Source organism: Sminthopsis crassicaudata, chromosome 5, assembly GCF_048593235.1.
Source record: "Sminthopsis crassicaudata isolate SCR6 chromosome 5, ASM4859323v1, whole genome shotgun sequence".
Taxonomy (NCBI): Eukaryota; Metazoa; Chordata; class Mammalia; order Dasyuromorphia; family Dasyuridae; genus Sminthopsis; species Sminthopsis crassicaudata.
Genome location: NC_133621.1, coordinates 69,381,775 through 69,398,621, shown reverse-complemented (window position 1 = coordinate 69,398,621; position 16,847 = coordinate 69,381,775).

The following is a 16,847-nucleotide window of genomic DNA, read 5'->3' as shown; positions in this document are numbered from 1 at the left end:
AATATTGTACAGAACTGAAAATAGCCAGTATCACTCAGCATGCAAATTTGGAAACACATGATCATTTGCCCACTTGAGCTCCACTGAAGGTAAAGTGACAGCAACAAGGGAAAAGAATGTCAGGAAAATCCCTGGGGGGAGTGAGGACTCAAAGAAGAAGCCTGAAGATATTTTTCCCCAGAAGGATTCTCCATAATTTTTCCCCCTAAAATAATTGAACAGAAAATTAATATTATACAGTATTTCCAACTCTTTTCATTCCTGTTTATCACTCAGGAGTGTGAACCTAAAGAAAAGCCCTAATTCTAAGCCAGGATGATGTCTACTCGCCCATTGAAAGTGAAAACAATGGAATTTCTTAGACAAGGTTGTCTGATTCATTTATATTTGCACAGTGCTTTGAAAATGAAAAGGGCAGCCTAAATTTTAGTCATATTCTGATGAGCTGTCTCCTGTACACACATGGATAGGGTCCCCACCAGTGAGGGAGCTTTGCACAAATCTACAGTATGAGTCCTTGTAATCCTGTACTTGACATCAGTCGGTTGCCATAGCACTAGGTACCCTGTCACAAATTCTAGCTTCTCTCACTACAACATTAATGGGAAGGGTATGACATGTCAGGTAAATAAAAACTGCTTGACTTTCACATTTTTGGTATAATTAGAAAAAGAGCTCATAAAAAAAATCTAGATTTGCCCATTCATCTTAATTTTTTAAAAATTGTTTATCTTAACTGTCACTAATGAGCAAAAAGGTGATTTTGAAGATGACGGAGAGCTCCAATAGACATGACTTCTTAAAATACAACTGACTCTTTGAACTGCCTTGTCCTGAGAAGTGAAGAAGTAATGGAAATGGACTAGAACATAGAACAAAGGTGCCATATTCTCTGAAACCATCATTTCTGAATTTATTTATTTTTTTTTTTGGCCAGAAAGATCTTCTCCAGTAAAACTGAGGTGCAATCTCAGGGTGGGTTAGATAGAGATGAGAGTGATTCAGGTATTCATAAGACCTACATTGCTCTGCTTGTTGGATCCTCCAACAAGAAAGTCTATTGTTAACAAAAAGCCCTGTTGGCAATGGAGAGAATTAATATTTTTCTAATCTTAAAAATCCCTAAACCTAAGAACATTTTGATTGATGACTCCCTGATTGACCAAGTAATCATAACTAGGTCTGCAGAGTCGTTCAACTTGGATCCTGAATGTCAAAAATAGCAGAAGAGAACCTCATGGCCCTCATTAAGGAAAGAAACAAAAAAGCTACTCAGGCTTATGTAGGAAGGAAAGATAAGCCTCATGGGAGCATTCCTCATCACCAGGATCATTAAAGGCTCTCACTTTTGATCAAAATTCAAAACCCTGGTACCAAAGACAGCTCAGAATTTTAAGAGACAAGGACCATACCAGGCTGGGGAAGATACATAACACCCTTATTATCGCTGTCTAGAAAGTCAGATATTAAAAAACAAAACAAAACAAAACAAAAAACCTACCTCAAGGTAAGTTGTAACAGTAGTAGTCACCTGTATCATATTTGGATTTAGAGATTACAAATTCAATGGCTCAATAACTTGATCCATTAGTGAGAATAATCAATGATGGAGATGGAAAGAGTTTTAGTCAAGACTCATTTTGCAAAAGGGAAAAATGAGGGAAGGGGAAGGGAACAAGCATTTATTAAATGTCAACTATATGGCAAGCCCTGTTCCAATTGCTTTTCAAATATTATTTAATCAAGAAATCAGATGATTGTATATAGAGCAAGATGCTCATCCACAGTATTCTTAATAGTGATTCCCCCCTAATCAAGTCTTGGATTATATTTTTAAAAGTGAAAAAGCCAAAGTCAATAGAGTATCTCAAGTATTATCTTGTCGATCAAGGCCACATGCCTTCCATGCTTCCTCAATGCGATCCTCAGTATTGAATGATAGCGTAATAGAATGTTATAGCTGGAAGAATCTGAACACTCATTTAATCTTCGTTATACAGATGAAGCAACTGATGTTAATCAAGAGAGTCAAGGCTGCCCACTATACTTCCATTGCTGAACTGATTGTTGGAGAGAGACTCAGGTTTATGGCAAGCTTCCTAGTCTCTAGGACTCATTTGTTCCTGAGTGGCTTTCTCCATTTCTGTGTTGCTTTTCATTCTGCTGGGAAGTCTTGTACCAGACTAGATTATCAGCTAGCAGCCTGATTTCTGGGGCAAAGAGAACATAAAAAGGTAGAGATAATAATTAGGTCATAAGATCATTGAAATGTATACCCTTGATGGCAACTTGTTCAGTTATGTCCAATTTTTCATGACCCCATTTGAGGTTTTCTTGGCAAAGATACTGGAATAGATTGCCTATATTTCCTTGTTCAATTTATTTTACACATGAGGAAACTGAGGCAAATAGGATTAAGTGGCTTGCCCAAGGTCACCTAGCTAGGGAATGTCTGAGCTCAGATTTGAACTCAGGAAGCTCAGCCTCCCTGACTCCAAGCCTAGGGGATTTGACAGCTACAGTAAATAAAGATAAGATAACTTCTGGGATCACACAGCTGGTTAGAAGCATAGATAAGACTAATCCATTTCTCTTGGATACTGTATATAAATGAGGCATGTATATACATATAACTATAAATTTTATTTAAAATTTTCTAAGATTTACAACAAAATGATCATCATTATTTTTGTCTGACAGTGTGTTTCTGAAACATCACAAGCCCCTAGTATAACGCTATCAGATGACAACCTGGTGTTAAATCATAAGGTATCTGGTTCTTTAATGTTTGGACAGCTGTCTCCTCCTATGAATGCATGAAGTCTACCTGTCTACTTACAGCTTGACCATATAATGAAAATCTGCTCTTTGGATATTAACACAATGCCCCATAATTGTAAATGTTCATTAAAAAGGCAGGAATGATTTCTGTGGTAACTTGACAGGTAAGGAGATGCTCTTTTCTAACTTTGGAAACTGGATAACCTCTTAATTTAGAAGCTAATATTAACTTTCACAAGTCAGAAAGTGTGAGAGACAGATGCTTTAATGGAAAATGACCTTCAGCTTGTGTCTAATGATTAGCTCCAAAAGCAGTTTGATCTAAATATACTCTTAGAATAAGTTTGCCTGTTGTATGAGACTGGGTGAAAGGGGAAAATTCTGGGTGCCCATGTCCTCCTGTCACTCAACATAGATTTTCTTGAAAAATTGAATGCAGAATTGAATTAAAGAACTTCACTGTGGTGAGGGAAACCACCTCAGAATGCATTCTGTAAAGCAATACTTTTTAGGTAAATAATCACTCCCGATAGCAACAGATACAAAGAAAAATTCCATTTCAAATAACTGTGGATAATATAAAATATTTGGGAGTTTATCTACCAAGGCAAAGTTAGGAACTATATGGGGCCAACTACAAAACACTTTCCACACAAATAAAGTCAGATCTAATCTATTGGAAAACTATCAAGTGCTCATGGGTAGGCCCAGTGAATATAATAAAAATGACAATACGACCTAAATTAATCTACTTATTGAGTTCCATACTAATCAAACTCCCAAGAAATTATTTTACAGATCTAGAGAAAATAATAACAAAGTTCAACTGGAAGAACAAAAGGTCAAAAATTTCAAGGGAATTAATGGAAAAAATGCAAATGAAGCAAAAGCTGTGCCAGACCTAAAACTATATTACAAAACAGCAGTTATCAAAACCATTTGATACTGGCTAAGAAATAGAGCAGTTGAATAGTGGAATAAGTTTAGGTTCACAGGACAAAATAGTGAATAACTATAGCAATCTAGTTTTTGACAAACCCAAAGATCCCAACTTTTGGGATAAAAATTCATTATTTGACAAAAGCTGCTGGGAAAATTGGAAACTAGTATGGCAGAAGCTAGACATTGACCCGCACCTAACACTGTATACGAAGATAAAATAAAAATGGTCTTATGATCTAGAGATAAAGAATGAGATTATAAACAAATTAGAAGAACATAGGATAGTTTACCTCTCAGATCTGTGGAGAAGGAAGGAATTTGTAGCCAAAGAAAAACTTGAATACATTATTGATCACAAAATAGATAGTTTTAATTATATTGAGTTAAAAGGTTTTTGTACAAATAAAAGTAATGCAGACAAGATTAGAAGGGAAGCAATAAACTGGGAAAACATCTTTACAGTTAAAGGTTCTGATAAAGGCCTCATTTCTAAAATATGTAGAGAATTGACTCAACTTTATAATTTTCCAACTGATTAATGGTCAAAAGATATGAACAAATAGTTTTCAGATGAAGAAATTAAAGCCATTTCTAGTCATATGAAAAGGTGCACTAAATCACTATTGATCAAGACATGCAAATTAAGACAACTCTGAGGTATCACTACATCCCTCTCAGATTGACTAAGATGACAGGAAAAGATAATGCAGAATATTGGAGGGGATGTGGGAAAAGTGGGACACTGATGCATTGTTGGTGGAATTGTAAAAGAATCCAACCATTCTGGAGAGCAATTTGAAACTATGCTCAAAAAGTTATCAAACTGTGCATCCCCTTTGATCCAGCAGCGTTACTACTGGGATTATATCTCAAAGACATCTTAAAGGAGGGAAAGGGACGCACATGTGCAAAAATTTTTGTGTCAGTCCTTGTTGTAGTGGCTAGAAACTGGAAACTGAGTGGATGCCCATCATTTGGAGAATGGCTGAATAAATTGTGATATATGAATGTTATAGAATATTATTGTTCTGTAAGAAGCAATCAGCAGGATGATTTTAGAGAGGCTTGGAGAGGCTTGCATGAATTGATGCTAAGTGAAAGGAGCAGAACCAGTACATTATTATACGTGGCAACAACAAGATTACACGATGATAAGTTTTGATAGATGTGGCTCTCTTCATCATTGAAATGATTCCAATGGTCTTGTGATGAAGAGAGCCATCTACACCTAGAGAGAGAACCATAGGAACTGAATGTGGGTTACAACATAGCATTTTCACTCTTTTTATTGTTGTTTGCTTGCATTTTCTTTTCTTTTTCTTTTTTTTCCTTTTTGATTTGATTTTTCTTATACAGCAAGCTAATCGTATAGATATCTTGGCAGGAAAAAGGTAAAAAAAAATGGTAATTGTATAGATATCTATGCATATATTGGATAACATATATTTTTACCATGTTTAACATATATTGGACAACTTGCCATCTGAGGAGGGGGTGGGAGGAAGGGGGGAGAAATTGGAACACAAGATTTTGTAAGGGTTAATGTTGAAAGATTATCCATGCATAGAGTTTTAAATTAAAAAGCTTTAATAAAATTTTTTAAAAAATCACTCCCAAATCCCTCCCCCTAATTTATCTGTTTAGATATTTATATACAAGCAGTTTATGACTTTTAAATGGATTTACGTTCCTATGGTTTATTTTTTATTTTTTTTTTTGTGGGAAGTTTGTAGTTAGAAATTTATTTCCCATAGAAAGGAGGATAGGTTCCCAAGCCAGCCTAGAAAGATCGCAAATATATCTACAAATTATTGTCCTTATGCTACAGAAATAAAATCATCATGTGAACAATATATCTATGGAAATAAACATTCTGAATGAAAATCTGGGACTCCAGGAAAATTTCTTCCTGTTATCCCTCACCCCCACTTCTCACATGACATGGGCACTGAGCCCTCTAGCTCCAAGTGTCTGGTGGTGATTCCCAGAACTTTGGAATTCTAATCAAAGACAAGGAAGGTAAATTGATTAGTGGCAGGAACAGGGTTTCTTAAGAGCACAAATATGGACTTTATGAATGAAAAGATGAAAACAAGAGTCAGTTCATTAAAAATAATAGCTAATAATTAATGTTTATATAGTGGTAACTATACTCTAGACAGTATGCTAAGCACTTTATGATTATTTTCTCATTTGATCTCCCAACAAATATAGGAGATAAATGATATTATCATTCCCCCTTCAGAGATGATGAAACTCAGGCAACCAGAGGTTACGTGACTTAGCTCAGAATCACACAGCTAAGTGTCTGAGGCTGATTTTGAACTAAGACCTTCTGGCTTCTGGCCCAGAACTCTATCTAGTGCCACTTAGCTGTTATATTTTCTGAATAAGTAATTCAAAATATATTAATTACAATATTAAACTATATGCAAAATTCTTTGTCTTTCCTTTTCTCCCTCTGTCCCTCTCTTCCTTCCTTCCTTCCTTCCTTCCTTCCTTCCTTCCTTCCTTCCTTCCTTCCTTCCTTCCTTCCTTCCTTCCTTCCTTCCTTCCTTCCTTCCTTCCTTCCTTCCTTCCTTCCTTTCTGTTTTGCTTCTTTCCATCATTTCTTCCTTTTTTTCCTCTTTCCTGCTCTTTTCCATTTTGTCCTTCCCTTCCTTCACCACTTTCCTTCTGTCCTTGGTTCCTTTCGCTTTCTCTCCTACTTCTATCCAGGGTGAACTGGCAAAGACTTTAAAACAGGCTCACCAAACAGCATAACATACTTATGTATTATCATCATTTTCCACCACCATTTTAAGTCCAGAAAATCAACAAAACAATCAATCAAGCTCAGATTTGTAGCACTGGCTAATTTCTCAGGTGCAAAGACTCACACTGAAAATTGAACAGTTTTCCTAAGCCTGAAGAGCTGCCTCCAGCACAAGCCTTCCTCTGACCCCCCTCACTGCCTTTCCCTACTTTTTTTTTCACATTATCCTTAATTAGGCTATGATGAATCATAATATAAGCATAAAGAACAGAGTTCAGATTCAGGTTTACTTCAAAATGACGCACAAACTAAAGCTCCCTGAGTCAGGCTCAGTCCCTGGAGTTGTGGAGGGTACCCTAGGAAGCACAGACCCAGGTCAGGAGTGCAGCTAGGGATGATATGGGAGGCATCATATTGAAAAGAAGTTTAGGTTTGAAATCATAGGATTTGGGCTAAAATTCTGACTGCTAACTTATAGGCTTTATGAGTTATTTCAATGATGTCTCAGTAGCCTCCTGTTAAAAATGGACTCATGAGACTGGGAGATCTTATGATTTTTTTCTATCTCTGAACCCTAGGGAGCTCAGGGTGTAGCAGAGGACAAGAAAGAGCAGCCTTTGTTTCTTCTTGGCCTTCATACTCCTTCCCTCTCAGACAGGCAGTTCTAAGTCATGGGGCACGTCTGGGGATGAGGAACAGAGATGAGGAAAGAGAAGGCGCTGGGGTCTCTGGCCAATGGACCAGCTTGTTGGGGCAGCTGTTCCCTGGATTTGCTTCTAAGGAATGTATGTGAATTGGGAAGTAACTGGACTAGATTGTCTTTAACAGCTGCCTGTGTCTACCCCTCTCCAAATGGATAAATTTTAAAAGTAAACCCAGGATCCAAAGTCATCCCGTTGACGAGTTGGACAAAATCCCCCATCTTTGATGCTTCCTTGTTCACAGGAACAATTAAACATGTGAAAAACACCCTCTTTGGAATTGCACAACTAACCTAACTGTGCAGCACCTCTCCTTGTCGTTGGCTTAATAAGCGATTTGGATTTGATTCCTAGACGCTCACACAATGATATGATTAACTTCCAAGTATTTCATCAAAGCCATTTTTAACCCTGTTAATCAAATGGGAGATGATGATGTTATCAGAAGGCTTTGTTGTCTCTCTGGAGGAATGCTTCCCCGCTCGCTACGGGGCCTCCCTCGGCACAAACTGAAGCTTGGCCGCAGCCAGCGACTTTTATGGTGCAAATATTTAAAGCACAACTTTGAAGATTTTGCCATTCAAAACAGTCACACATGGCTCTGGGCCCAGCCGAACGCAAGCTTCAAGGGGGGAAGAACGCCATATATTGTTGGCAAATGACAACAAGCAAAACAAAACATATTTCTAAACCAATTGCGACTTTGGCTAATGGTCTTGTTTCGGGGTCTGACTAGGATTTGCAGCCTCCCAGCCCTCTCTTTTATAGGCACGGGACTGATTGCTGATGTTTAGATTGGGATGAATGGGACAAAACATTTGGCAAGCGAGTCAGAGATGTGGCAGGTTGGTCCGCACAGATGGGGACGAGGTATTTGAGATTTATACGGACCTTTGAATTCGAGAATTGATGTAAACTTCTGAGACTGTGTACAGAATTTTGTGCTAAAGGAGGTCTGTAAACAATTACAGGACATATAGACATGGGAATAATTGGGAAGCATGGATTGGGGCTCAGGTTTCCTCAACATGGCTATTCTCCCATTTACATCTGCCCAGAGGAATAATTCCGATCTCACAATATATTCTCTACTGTTCAGTCCTCTGACACATCTCCATATCAGGTTGAACAAGGTTCCCTCTGAGAGTTATACAAATTTCACAGCCGAGTCATAACTAGGGTGAGGTGATCAGAACTTTGATCCCAGGCCTCAAAAGGTAGAGGGTGCTAGTAACCCTTAGACTCCTTCAGCAGCTAGCCCAGCAGAATTTGAAACCTAGTTAGCAAAATTAAAATAAGAAGCTAGCAGATGGTGCTTACTGCTCTGCCTGCTGTTCCACCCCAGGTGAGCTTTCTCCCCTCCCTAGCACTAAAGTGACCTTATTGCGTCCCAGAGCCTTTTCCCAAGGGGGCCAGTGTCCTGGGTGCTTTGATTTCTCCCTACCTCCCCAATGAAGTTTGACTGAGCTCTGAAAATTTCTAGTTACATCTCTGCCTAAGAGACCAAACCAAAGTTGAGAAAGCCTTCACTCTGTCTGTGTTCTCCTACTTCTATCGAATGATTCATTTTCTGTGAGCTTCCTGCTCTGTCAAAGCAAAGGGCCTTCTACTTCATTATTTAAAACTCCTGGGTTTAAATTTCCAAGTCAGACATCGGTGCTGTGAACACAAAGAGGGAAAACGAGGTTGAAGAAGATGGAAACAAACAAAGGAGCAAAATCAGAACCCTGAAGAAAGCCCTGAGGCCCTAGGACACTGACCCAAGAGTTAATGAAAAGTCAGACCAGGCCAGGCCAGGCCAAGCCAAGTCAGGGGGCCAAACTGTAGAAGCTGATGCAAGACAGATGTAGGGTGGGTATCCAACATGGGCACGGACTCAGGGAGGCTGGGAAACAATAAAACTTTGCACCACAGCATCAGCTGTCCCCTCACATAGGGGAAAAGATGGGAGACATTTGCAGCAGCCCTCAAGCCAGTCAACTTGAGAAATTCTGAAGCATTTTAGATTGGGGATTTTGAAAAATGCAAATAAGTCTAAATGATACTCTTGTCCCACCCACCTCTCCCATTCCACTTCTCCTTTTGCTTCCTTCTATTTGGGGGCCAAGGAGATAATAAGAAGTTTAGTGGGTAGAAAATTGGCTTTGGAGTTGCAGAGAGCTGAGTGAATTCTGTCCCTGTGACTGGGAAAGTCACAATCGCTCATTGTCACAGGTAAATTCTGTAGCAGTTAAAAGTTTCATGGAGGGAGTACTAGGAGGTTCCTGCACTGGGTAAATGAAAGGAGGAGAGAGAGAGAGAGACACAGAAACAGGCAGAGACAAAGAGAGAGAGAAAGACAGGGAGAGACAGAGTCAAAGAGAGAGATAGAGACAGAGAGAGATAGAGAGGCAGAGAGACAGAGACAGAGATACAGAAAAACAGATACAGAGACAGATACAGAGATACAAAGAGAGATATAAGCAGGCAGACAGCAACAGAGTTAAATAGACAGACATAGTGATAGAAAAAACAGGACCAGACAGACAAGATTTAGTGAGGATTTAAAACGCAAGAATGCTTTTCTCAGGGATTGAATTTTAATTCTGCTTTTTTATCTTTATGACATTAACCAGTTTAATACAGTGTTTATTTCACTGAAGTTCGATGTCAAACAGAACCAGCCACTGGGTTTTCTGATTCATTTCCAGAGTAGGCCCAGAAGTGAAAGTCTGAGATTTCTGAATCCCTCAGAGTAATCACTGTAATCTTTTCCAGGTATTTTGTGCAGATTAAGGGAGGGTCTGGCTCATAATTCCATCAATCCATCCTCTTTTCTCTGTGTCTCTTCTCTGTGTTTCTGTTTCTCTCTCTGTCTCTGTCTCTCTGTCTCACTCTCTGTGTCTCTGTGAATCTCTGTCTCTCTTTGTTTCTGTGTACTTCTCTGTCTCTCTGTCTGTCCTAAATGGACAGAATGTGGACACCGAAACTGGGCCAGTCACTTTGTCCTTCAGTTGCTGATATTTTCCAGGGCCAAGAATCTCTTCCTTTTCTTCTAGGTTCCCTTTCTTTCCCCAGCCATGTTGGAGAGGGAGCCTCACATTCCGACAACTCCTAGTGTGCGAAGGAACTGGCTGGCTCACGGAAATGAGTTTCCAATATCTAATTCAGCTGAACAAGGCCTGCCATCAGCCCTGATTCTCCTTCCCGTAAGCCAGGAAATGGACTCCCCATTCATTAGGAGACAGAATTGATTCTCATTTCTACCTGGTTATTCCACACACTGCTAGCATGTTCTGCTGAACATCTCAATTCCCTTTATGTCATCCCTCCGGACTAGTTAAAAACCACGGGCATCCTTGGATAGTTTGTGCAAAGTGAAAGCAAGGCAGAGAAGAGACCAATGCTGGTTATTAAAGGGACATTAAATGTGGCTGTTGGAGCCAGGCTTTTTTTTTTTTAATAGCCATCTAATATTGATAGAAATCCTTACAATTTGGAGAATCTAAGCTTCCTACTCCCCATTTTGTTATGCTGCCTCTGAATATTTTCCCAGAGAGAAAAATCATCTAACCTGCCTATTTTTTCTTAACCAGTAATAAACATTTATTAAGTGACTACTATGTGCTAAGTGTTAAAGAGCAAAGCCCCTGACCACTAGGTGCTCCCAGTCTAAGGGGTGAGACAACATACAAACAGCTAAGTATAGGTAAATATAGAATAAATAGGAAATAATCACTTTTTATTTCCTTTGTTTTGCTGCTAATTAACTTAATGCTTGTTATAATTAGTCAATCAACAAAGAAGTGTATATTGAACACTTAGGATTAGGGAATTTGGAACTTCTCTGGATTACAGCAGTTAGAGTGCTAAATCTAGAGTCAGAAAAACCTGACTTCAAATCTTGCCTTATATGCTTTCTGACGGTATCCTTTAAATGTTTTCTGCTTCAGTTTCTTCACCGATAAAATGGGAATAAGAAGAATCTATCTTGGGGCAGGGTTGTGAGGAGCAAATGAAATAATACATGTAAAGTGTTTTACAAACCTTAAATGTTAGCTATTTATTATTATTGTTGTTATTATTATTAATAACTGAAGGGAAGCTGAGAAAATATTTCTTCCCTCCCCTCTTTTTCAGATGAGAAAAATGAAGACTGGAAAGATAATTTATTTTCTCAAGCAAGTGGCAAAGGCAGGCTCAAACCAAACTTGCTGGCCCTGCCTTCCTCTGTGCATAGTGGTCTCTTTTTAAGACTCCAGCAAAATCCGATTAATAAAGGAGCACCCCATTTGATAATGTCAGTACAGCTTTCCATCAAATTTATTTACAGTGAAGAATGCCAGAGCTAATGAACAATGGCTCTCCAATACACCCAATTGTTCTAGGGAATCCTGGTAAATGCCAAACGTAGTGGTACATGTTCTTTCTAAAGTCAGACAGCTCCTTGAAAGTTGAGATGGGAAAAGAAATGGAATAAGGAAATTTGAGGGTCAGAGAGCTCTCAGGAAATCTCTGAAAACCTCAGGGCTCTGTGATGGGTATTATGGTTGTCTTCCATGAGTCTCAAGACTGTCATACACAATGTCAAAAGTGTGAGGGGATGGAAATGATAATATTATACTTTGTAATATACTTCATGCTATACTTCACACTGTCTTGTTTCATTCTCCTTTTTAATTCACCCCTAATATCTTGATGGATGAAAAGTTAGATAAAAAATAACTCGTCCTTTTTTTTTTTAATTAAAAATTCTAAGATTAAATACTGAAGGAAAAGAGCCTTGGGCAGGGTACAAAAAGAGGGTAGTCGAAAACCATCTCCACTGAACTGTTTGTTTTTAATAATGATGATGAGGATGAGGATAATAACTAACATTTATTATATGCTAGAAACTATGGTAAGCTCGTTATAATTATTGATTCTTATCACAACCCTGGGATATAAATAATGTTATTATCCCCATTTTACATATCAGAAAACTGAGCCAACTATGGATAAAATGACATTTTTAGGATTATACAATCTGTAAGTGTCTGAGGCCAGATTTGAACTCAGTTTTTCCTTACTCAAGTCCTAGCCTCTATCAACTGCATCTTCTAGCTTTTTAAAAAAAAGTATATAAAACCCAATATCTCTTAAGCCACATAATGCTGTCATCACTATTAAACTTCATGGAAAACAGTGGTTGTTCTGTGGTTCGAACTCAGGTTTTACTGACGACTGATAGTCTATGCCTTATGTCACTTAGTGACCCTCAACTTTTCACTATCAACTTTCTCATCTAATCTTTGATGTCCTCCCCCACTGCTCTGCTGACACTCCACTCAGCAATGACCTCCACATATGACCAGATACGATGGGCTCTTTCTCAGTCATCATTCTCTGTGGTCTTTCAATAGCTTGGGACACTGATGCTCCTTCCCTTCTATTGTATAATCTCTCTCCACACAATCCTTGATTCTTCTTCTGTTACTATTTCTGATGTATCTCTCAATCTGCTTCTTCCCCCTTTCTCCCTTAAAGTTCATTTAGACAAGTATGTTAATTTATTGCTGAGCAAAAGAAGGCTCTGAGAAGTCATCTTATCATTACAGGAAATATGGAAGTGGTAAAATGCTACACTATAGATATATAGATATAGATGTTCCTCTTGTGTCTTACAATATAAGGGGCGGAGAAGCATCCTTTAGTGAATAGAGGAAAACACATGAGACAAATTCAAAATCTCTTCTGATGTTGGATGTTGCAGGTGGATCATGGAATCTCAGTCTTGGAGTTTGAAGAGTCCTCATAGTCATTTTAGAGATGAAGGAAACTGGGCTCAGAGAGGTTAATTAACTTGCCCAACATCAAATAGGTATTAAGCCTCCTGACTCCCAACACACTACTTTTTTTTCCTAAGTTGCTGTGATTTAAAGAAATTCTGTCCAATTTTCTGAAGACCATCCTGATTTCTGAAAGTGAAAGATTCATTACATGCCTTAATTTATTCTTCTCTCCTTCCCTTTTTCAACACTACGTCTACTGTCGTCGTCATCACCATCATCATCATCATGCTCTGGACGATATGTTGTTCCCAACAGCTAGATAAAATAAAATCCTTTTTTCTATAGATTGGGAGGATTTTATGGCTTTCCCAAAGTGATGGGATAGAGCTGAAACATTCATTCCACCAGAAATTTGTAACCTCAGATGGGCGTCTCCAAAAACCCTGAGTCCCATATATAGTGCTTGGATTTGGCTCCCAAACCAGGCAGTCAAGAATGAAAATAAATGCTTTTATCAAGGTACTCACTATATGCCTGACAGCATATTAAGCAGTAAAGATACAGAAACAAATAATCAAGATATTACTTGCCCTTAGGAACTTATATTCTAATGAGAAAAGGAAGTCTGCAAGGGAAACTAGAAGGGGAGCATGAGGTGAGGCTGGTTGTGTGTATGTGTGACTTCATGGTGTGGAAATGGATAGGAGGATGGACAAGATAAGTCAAAATCTTTCTTATCAGAGCCCAGATCTTAGAAGGAGATCTGGTAGGAGGAGGATGAGCTGTATGGCCAGAGATCAAGTAGTTTGGTTTGGAAATGTCTGGGAATAAAACAAAATAGACTAGGTCCTGTGTAGTAGAGCACATATAAATATGGTTGTTAAGCAATGACTGGGTCATGCCCCCGTACTGTGAGAGTTTTATCCTTCTTTCATTTTCCAATAGCCAATAACAATCTCTTAGGAAACTTCACATTTGCTGAGATTTTCTAGTGGTAAGAAAAATGGATTTTGAAATTTCAGATCAAAACTGCATGACCTTGTGCTAATCACTTGATTCCCAAGGTTATCTTTTATGCCTATTATATTTAACACACATTCTCCCTCTCCCTTGCCCACTCTCCCTTTCCTACCCTCCCTTTCCCTTATCTCTCTCCCTCATCTATCTTCCTCTCTCTCTCTCTCTCTCTCTCCTCCCTCACCCCTTTCCCTCTCCTTCTCCCACCTCCCCCTCTCCCTCATCTCCCTCCCTTTCCCTCTCCCCCCTTTATCTCTCCCTTTTCCTCTCTTTCTCCCTCTCCCTCTTTCTTCCTCTCTGCCCCTCTGTCTCTCTCTGTGTCTCTGTGTCTCTAGTTCTCTATCCCCTGTACCATGCTATGCACAGCCCTAAGTATATAAAGCCCATTGAATGAACTGAATGAACTAATTCACTATATTTGGTAGATTATCAAATTTAATAATAGCTTCTGTAAATATATATTCAATCGATAACTTTCATATCCTTTTTGAATAAGCAAAAGAGCAAGATTTATTTCAACTGTTATCTAAATGCACTTGTCTCAGGGAATTCACTAATATCAATTAGTGATTAGACTAGAGAAAGTAACTTTCTTTTGTTTTCCAAAAAACTTCATCAGATTAGGTAGAATCTTGAAAAGTTTCATGCTGGTTCTAGGTATTAATAGGTGCCATCCATAGCTCTTACCTTTCTCTGGTCTTCTCCTATTGAGTTAGTAGCCATGAAGAGAGAAAATCTTTTCAAGATGTTTCTTTTAAAATGATCCAACAAGTGTTTTGGAAAGAATTTGTGAAAATTAAGGGGAGAAATAGATTTGTTTTAAAGAACTGTTTATTATTATTATTATTATTATTATTATTATTATTATTATTATTTTACTAAAGTAGCAAAAATAAGGGTAAACAAAAATGAGGTGTTTTATGTCTCCTAAGAGCTCTGGAAGGGAAAGAAGACTCTAGTACTTCATCAACAACTAACTGATTCAACACAGTTCTGGATAAGGTAAAGCCAAATAGGCATTTTCCTTTGTTTTTCTTCTACAGATTATTTCTTATAATAGGGTAGGGATGACCCTGGAAAACTTGGTGAGGTGAGATTCAACTTCCCTCCAAAATAGGACAGTTTTACAATAAGACTTTTTTTTAGAAAGAGTTTACCAGATTGTCATTTCTCATAAAACTCTACACTGGAACTGTTGTATAGAATAATGTGAAATGCCAAGGGGGCATGGAACCCATGTGATCAATATTTCTGAAATCATCCCTAAACTGTTACATCACTTGTCTTTTTCTATTTGTGAAGTCTAGAATCTAGGCTTCCTTCTTGGAGGCTAGATGATTGATACGTTGGGATTTATACAGCATTTGGAATCTTGAATTGACAGGTACCCAAGAAGCTCAAGAAGCTCAAACTCATCTGATTATTATTTAATAGTGTGGGCCATTAGGAGATCATCAAGGATTTAAGACATGCTCAAAGTTGCCAGTTTTCCTTTTGAACCCTTGATCAGACAGACAGAAATGCTAGCCCCATCAGACAGCCTCCTCTGGGGCTGTCCTTTTGGGCATTAATTGCCCTAGGAGAGAAAGATGTTATCCTCCTTTTGATTAAAAGTCTCTAACAAAGGGGAACTGGAATCCACTTTGGTTGGTATGGTAATTGCTTACATTAAGAAGACCTCTACATTAAGGAGCACATGTTGCCAGGAATTACATTTTGATTGTTGTTGTATTTCATCTTTAATGGGTTCTCTTTTTCTTTTCTTATCAGGTGAGCCATCTTCTTATTTAGTCTGCGATACTCTTTATCCATTGTCTTCTCTCTCCATCTTCTGTCTGTGGAACTCTTGATCCTTTTATAAATACTGTGGAGCTCCAGCAGAATCTAATGACATAGATAATCATTTGACTTGGTAAGATAATAAGAGGTCTAAGCAGAACTTCATTTTAGTTAACTTTAAGCCCTACACAGAGAGATCTAAAAGAATCATGGAATCACAGAATTTGAGAGTTGTAAAGGAACTTAGATGTCCAACCAATACATGAAAAAAAAATCCCTACTATAACATCCCCAAAAATGTCCATCCAATTTCTATTTGAAGATTGCCAAGGAAGTAGGAATTTATCAGTTGTAGGAGCAGTTCATTCCACTTTGGGACAGTTTTCTAAAGCTATTTATCAGTCTTCACATCTTTAAGTTACCTTTTTGAACTTCCATCCATGACTCCTAGTTCTGCCCCCTCAGGCCAGACAGCCCGATCCTTCCTTTATATGAAGGCTTTTGAATAGTTGGAGACAACTGCTTTGCTTCCTTCTGAGACTTCTCTCCTCCAGGCTAAACATCCCCAGTTCCTTCAATTGATTCCCATGATATATATTTAAGGACTTTCATCCTCCTGGTTATCCTGCTTTTTACACTCTCTAGCTCAGGAGTTCTTAATATTTTTGTGTCATGGACCTCTCCAAGAATCTGGTGAAATCCATGGACCTCTTCTCAGAATAATTTTTTTCAATGCATAAGATAACAAAAAACACAATTAATGAAATATAGTTATCAAAATGTAAAAATAAGGATACAGATTTCATGTTAAGAAATTTTTGTTAGAATCCAATAAATATTTATTAAAACATTATTAAAGATCTGGGGGAAACAAAGACTTCCCTCCCCAAAAAACCCCACTATCTCTGTATTCAATGAATTTATTTGTTTGTTTACAACTCTTAAATTCTGTGATATCATGATTCTTTTAGATCTCTCTAGGTAGGACTTCAAGCTCACTAAAATGGAACTCTGCCGTGTACCTTTTATTATCTCACCAAATCAAATAGTGATTTGTTGCCCTCAATTAATAATTTGTTTCAATAGCTATGGCCATGAAGGCAACTGAAACAAATTTTGCAG